Source organism: Triturus cristatus, chromosome 9 (assembly GCF_964204655.1).
Source record: "Triturus cristatus chromosome 9, aTriCri1.1, whole genome shotgun sequence".
NCBI lineage: Eukaryota > Metazoa > Chordata > Amphibia > Caudata > Salamandridae > Triturus > Triturus cristatus.
The window spans coordinates 733,097,971-733,104,683 of record NC_140592.1 but is presented as its reverse complement, the minus strand read 5'-3'; the positions used below and the strand labels follow the sequence as shown (position 1 = coordinate 733,104,683).

Here is a 6,713-nt window from a genome sequence, read left to right as displayed (position 1 = left end):
TTTTTTTTTAAGGGGGATTGTGGGTGTTTTGTAAAGCGTTGCAGACCTGGCGGGAATCTGCCTGCAGTCATTGTGGCGACTCCGGCACTACTGGAGATGCGACTTCTCTGGGAGGGCTTCGGGTATTTATTTTATTTAATGCAATTTTATATATCACGAAATTTACACAATGGTGCCAGAGCGCTTCACAATAGAACGAAGTACGTTACATGAGGAAAAATGTACATATTTACATGTTACAGATACAGACGAGATGATGAAAAAGTCAAATAAAACAATAGATGACAGTCACACAAAAATCAAAAACACAATAGGATTAGGATCGTACAAGTATAGATATCATATTTAACAGGCTGTAATTGAGCCTGGGTGGTGAACAAAAGTAAAATAAAACAATAGATGGCAGTCACACAAAAATCAAAAACACAATAGGATTAGGATCGTACAAGTATAGATATCATATTTAACAGGCTGTAATTCAGCCTGGGTGGTGAACATGTGGAATGCGCATGAATGTTTGACTGGCCCCAGAGGGCCGGCCAAACATTCGTGTGCACTTAGGAGGGTGCCACCACTCCTTTCCCCTGCACAGCCTAGCCCCACCTCACGAACTGCCCCAGCACAGAAAAATAAAATAACAAATTGTTATTATCATTTTATTTTTCCTTTTTTGACGTGCTTTAAGGCAGTGGGGTGACTCTCCTCTGCCTTAGCGGAGGAGCCAACCCTGAGGGTCGGCTTGTATGCTAGAACATAGTTCCTACGATGGTTCTTTTTCAGGTTGTTTCTACTGGTGGGGCCTATACATCAATACCAACATTTTAGTACAGGAAAGTGGAAGATTTTCAAAAATAATCGTGGTATGTATTTTCCCCTTGACTTCTATTGAAGCAGATGCACTTTTAGTTGGAAGGTAGGTAAATAAAGACATTGACTTCAAAAATTAGGAATTTCCGGCTTGAATCTAGTTTGTTGGCTTGTATGCATATGCTTTTTTTTTATACTTTTTTTTTTTTTTTTTAACATAACAGACATTAGTCAAAGGTGCCAGCATACTTTACAATAGAAATAGATTACTGCATAAAATATAAGGGTACATAATCCAAGATGTTGCTAACACCACATGAGGCACAAGATTATACAAATGTGCCAATTTTGCAAGACAAACAAAGGGAGATTTTGAAAAAAAATCTGGGAAATATATTTTTCCCTTTGACATGTTTTAAAGCAGAGGCAGTTTTATGTGAAAGGCTGTGAAAATAAAGTTATTTTGGGCCTAAAAATTCATGAGTCTCCCGCCTAAATCAGGTCTGTTGGTATGTTTGGATTACATTATGTGAAGAAGATGGTACATTTAAATAAGACGAAAACATTAGAGCATGGTATAGGTTATAAAATTGCAGCAGCTATAGCAATTGAGTAATAGGATGCGGACTGCTGCCAAGTACAACATGGGGTCTAGTAAATTGAGGTAATGAGGTGTGCCTCAAGGCACCTATCAGTGCAGCAACTAAACTCAAGAGTTAAGAAACAGGGAAGTGAAGTAACCTAAAATGATTTTGAAAGCGGTCTCTCAGCTTCCATTTAAAGATGACCTTCGAGGTATTTGTGTTCCAGTCCTAATCTCCCTCTCTGCCACCCCCTGCCTTATCCGATCTTTGGGTGAGATATACGACCGTTTTTTTGCGTTTGCAAATGGGAGATCGACCACAAAAGAGGCCCTGGCATGTACAAACTCTATTTTGCGAGACACTGACTAAATAGCGTTTTTGACTCCCGCTATTAGGAAGTGGCATCCCTTCCTAATAGCGGGTCTTCATGCACTCTACTATTGTTTTGCAACCGCATTTGCAGCTGCAAAACACTCATGGTTTACTACCTACTTCAAGTAGGTGGTAAGCCACTTTCAAATGCTAAGGTGTCCCCAGTGGACCCCTTCCCCTTTGTGAGTGTATGTGAACATATTTTTTAAGAGAAGGCAGTGGTCCCAGGGACAAAAACAGGTTGCATTAAAAAAAAACCTAGCTTTAATAAAAAAGCAGTGGTCCCAGGGACAAAAACGGGCTGCATTTAAAAAAGAAAACCCAGCTTTAATAAAAAAGCAGTCACAGACATGGTGGTCTGCTGACCCTAGCAGGCCACCATCCCTGTGAGTGCTGGCCGTTCCTAATGGGGCCGTAAATTGCGGATGCTTGATAAATATTAATGAGGCATGCAATTCATGACCCCATTCGGAATCGCAAACAGTGTCTGAGACCCTGTTGTACATTCCATTTTGGGAGTCGCAAATTGTGAGTCGCAATTCGATGCAATTTGCGACTTGTAAAATGGAATGGTCGTACATCTGGCCCTTATTGCGTTCTTTCTTTTATTCCGTTATAGTATTTGCCCTTTTCCCCTTCTACCTTACCCTTGTAACCTGGCCCGGGGGGGGGGGTGCTGTTACTGCTCAAAAAGCCAGGTTTTGAGGAGTCTTCTGAAGGTCCAAAAGTATTTTTGGAACTCCGCTGTCTGATTCTATCCCTGGCTTTGCCCATTTCGAGCACTGACACCACCCTCAGCTCCTACTGGTACTCGCCATTTCCACCACTAACTCCGCCTGTTGCCAGCGAGCACAGTTTTTTTTTTTTTTTTTTTGAAACCGTTTATTAAAAAATTAAAAAAATATACAAAGATGGGCCTACAACCTTCAGGCCGGCCGCTAGCAAATAGAAGGAGCATATGGTACAAACAATAGCGCGCATGCTGCGGCAAAGGGAAATGCACAGGAGTTAGCAGCGTTGATAGCCACACCATCCGGACCCCACATAACGGTTTCTTTTTGATATAAATAACAACAGGAAACAAATCCACAAGGCAACCCACAATCGGAAACAGCAACATGTGCTCCCCTAGAAGGGGGACCCTACCAATCCATAGGAGTATCAAGGGGGGGAAAAGGTCAGGACAGGGACTAGGTGGACTCAGTGCCCGGTACCGGGGCGATAAACCGGCTAAGGGGACGGGGCCGGAGACGGGTCGGGCAAATACGGCGGGGTACAGATTCCCCTGCGGTAGGCGTTCCAGGGGCCCCATACTTTCACCCATGTCCCAGGCTTACCTCTCGCAACATACACCACCTTTTCCCGAAACATGCACCAGTCCATGTTGTCCTTCCAGGCCGAGACGGTCGGCGACCTCTGGGAACCCCACAGTTGGGCAATGTCACGTTTGGCCACCATATATCCCAGAGTCACCCACCACGTCTGTGGCGCCGAGTAGTCGGTTGGTTCCCACACATTCAGAAGGCATCTCCTCGCTTCAGGCAGCAGCGACACACGCGTAACCACCCGCAGGACCTCATGCACACCACGCCAGAATCGCTCCACCTCCGGGCAGTCCCACAAAATATGAAGAAAGGTCCCCAAAGAACCACACCCACGCTTACACAGCCCGTCCACAGCATAGCCCATACGCAATAGCCTTGGCCCCGTGACGTAGACCCTATGGAGTATCTTGAGCTGGACGAAGCGAAGGCGGGCCGGTATGGCCACCTCTTTCGGGGAGGCCACCGCAGAGACCCAGTCCTCGTCGTCCAGCTCCAATCCATCGGCAACCCATGCCTCACGAAGGCTAGTCAGCAATCCCGCGCGGTCATTAATAAGTTTTTTATAGATTAGTGAAATCGTGCTTTCCTGTACATGTCCATCTAGCACTCTGTCCTCCAGAGGGGAATACTCCGGGATGGAGGCAACATCCGGGAAGACGGAGCATAGCGCATGACGGATCTGCATATACCGAAAGTACTCCCTGTCCTGCAACTGGAATTCCGTCTGCAGCATCTCAAACGTTTTGAATCCCCCCCTAGTCCAGAGATCACCCACCCTGCTGATGCCTATCATGTCCCACCTCTCGAAGCCCTTCGAAGTCCACAGGGTGCCCAACTGCTCAGATGCGTATAGTGGCGACGCCCGGGTCAAACGATCTTTCCACCCCATCGCTACATTAGCCGCGTGCCACACACGTACCATGACACGTGTGGGGCCCGTCAGACGTGCGTCGAGCGAGCTGGAGTAAAGCGCTCGGTTATAATCACCACCCGGCAGTAACATCTTATCCATTTCAAAGGCCGGGTTTAGAGCGGGCCTGTACAGGCCGTGATTAATCGCAGCCAGCTGGGAGGCCCAATAATACCGTTTGATATCCGGGAGGGCAATCCCCCCGTCATACCACGGGAGCGATAGCTTCGCCAGGGCGATACGCGGTCTCCCTTCCCAGAACAGGCGGCGTTGCAAACTCTCCACTTCGCGGAAGTAGCGCGCCGGGACGACGTCCATTGTGTTCTGCAGAGCGTACAGGAAACGCGGCAGCGACATCATCTTAAACAATGCCGCCCGGCCGATCGGCGAGAGCGGCAAGCGCCTCCAACGTGCGACATCCTCCTTCAGGCGCTGGAGGGGGGGAAGCAAGTTCTGACTATATCGGGCCTCCGCATCCAGGGTAATGAAGACACCCAGGTACCTAAATCCCCGCGGGGCGATCTGGATAGGACAGCCCCGCGGAAGGATAGGAGCCTCCCCGGAGAGAACATACACGCACGATTTAGCCCAGTTGATGACAAGGCCGGAGTTATGGCCAAATGAATGCAGTACATCAACCAGTACTATCAGTGATTTACGTGGGGAAGCCAGGTACAGGAGAATGTCATCAGCGTATAGGGATACGCGGTCCTCATACTCGGGGGTCCAGCGGAGACCACGGATAGAAGGATGCCACCGCAGCCACTCCGCCAGGGGCTCCAAGGCGAGCGCGAAAAGGAGCGGCGATAACGGGCAGCCCAGCCGCGTGCCTCTGCCCAGCTCGAACGGAGCCGATACTCTACCGTTCACGACCACCTGTGCCAGCGGGCCAGAGTACAACAATTTAACCCAACTGATAAACCCAGGGCCAAACCCAAATTTCGCGAGCGTGGCCCAATATATGGTCATTCCAGTGTGTCAAACGCCATAGTGGCGTCCAGGGACGCCAAGATGGCCGGCTCCCGTATGTACGAGACACGTGCGAGCACCCCATGCAAACGCCGCAGGTTAAGCGCCGTGTTGCGATGGGGGATGAAGCCGGACTGATCCTGGTGAATCAAGTCACACACTACGCCGACCAGCCGATTGGCCAACACTTTGGCAAGAATTTTGGGCTCCGCATTCAATAACGATATGGGCCGATAGGATGTGACTCGGTCCCGCGGCCTCCCCTTCTTGTGGATAACCACAATTGTAGCCAGACGCTGGTCTAGCGGGAGGGAACCCGTCGAGTGGGCCGCAAGGAACATAGCACGGAGATGTGGTGCCAGCGTATCCGGTCGCAGTTTATACAACTCGATGGGAAGACCATTAGGACCCATGGCCTTGCCGGAAGCGACCGAGCGTATGGCGAGGGCAATTTCTTCAGAAGTTGGAGCGGCGTCTAACGACACTCTGTCCTCCTCCGAAAGGGAAGGCAGCGCGATATCTCTGAGCAGGACATGGGAATCCTCTTCAGAGCGGGAGGACACCGGGGAATACACCCCACGGAAATAGTCTGCAAAGCAAGAAACAATTTCTTCCGGTTCAGTGACACACACACCATTCTGTTTCTCAATCAAAGGGACAACTCGACTCGCTCTCTCCTTTTTGTCCAGCCACGCAATCAATTTACCAGCCTTATCACCCACATCATACAGTCTCCCCTGTTGCTCTCTACTGAGGCCCCTGGCCGCCTCCGTGACGACGGCCTTATAGGCCGCTTGCTTGAGTCGGAGAACATGTAATTTATCATCCGTCACCCCATATTCTAGATCACCCTCCAACTTGGTTATCTCAGCTTCAACACGGGTCACCTCCTCCTGCTCGCGCCTCCGGGAGTGGGAAATAAGGGACAGGGCCTCTCCCCGGAGTACCGTTTTAAACGCCTCCCACAGTGAGACCGCCGATGACACAGACCCCACATTCTCGTCAAAGTAGCGCTTAAGGGATTTAACCAGCTCCGCGCGAATGGTGGGGTCACGCAGGTACCAGGGATTAATCGGGGCCACCCTACCCTCTCCCCTCGGAAGAATATCAAAGCGCAACAAGAGCGGGGAGTGGTCCGAGATACCCCGTGCCAAATGGCTCACCTCTCCCACCCTCCCCACATGAGCCGCCGGAACCAGGACATAATCTAGCCGTGAGAGACTACCATGAGCCCCGGAATGGAAGGTGTACTGTAGCTGCGTGGGATGTTTCAAACGCCAACAATCCACCAGCCCCAAGGTATCCAAGAGGCCAGGCAACCACGCCTGGGCCCGGGGGAGATCCCTAGGGGGGTGACGGTCCACCGTTCCGGAAACCACAGCATTAAAATCCCCCCCCACCACTAGAATCCCCTCCGGAAGGCCAAGGAGGAGGCGCCCCAGGTCCGCAAAGGTGGTCGTCTGCAGCCCCGGCGGGACATATACTGACACAAAAACGACCACTCTGCCCTCCATTCTGCCCACCAAGACCGTGTAACGTCCCCTGTCGTCATGGAGCACCTCATCAATCTCCAACGGGAGCGAGTTCTTAACCATAATGCCCACACCCCTTGAACCAGACGTGAAGCCCGAATGGGCCACAAGGCGGTAGCCCCGTCGATTCATAGCACGAAAGGAGTTGCCAATGAGGTGTGTCTCCTGCAGAAAAACTATATTGGGCGAAATTCGCTTCAAGAACTGCAGGACC

The 6,713-nt window shown here is 50.4% G+C and overlaps 1 long non-coding RNA gene across 2 annotated transcripts in view; it reads left to right on the top strand.

Annotated features, from left to right (window-relative positions):
• The first annotated feature begins 19 nt into the window (after positions 1–19).
• LOC146798643 (uncharacterized) overlaps positions 20–6,713 on the top strand; it is a 134,313-nt gene continuing 127,619 nt past the window's right edge. The window contains exon 1 of one of the 2 annotated variants that reach the window (XR_014968739.1): positions 20–122. This is a non-coding gene — a long non-coding RNA (uncharacterized LOC146798643). The remainder of the gene's footprint in view (positions 123–6,713) is intronic. The other variant, XR_014968740.1, reaches the window with a different exon arrangement.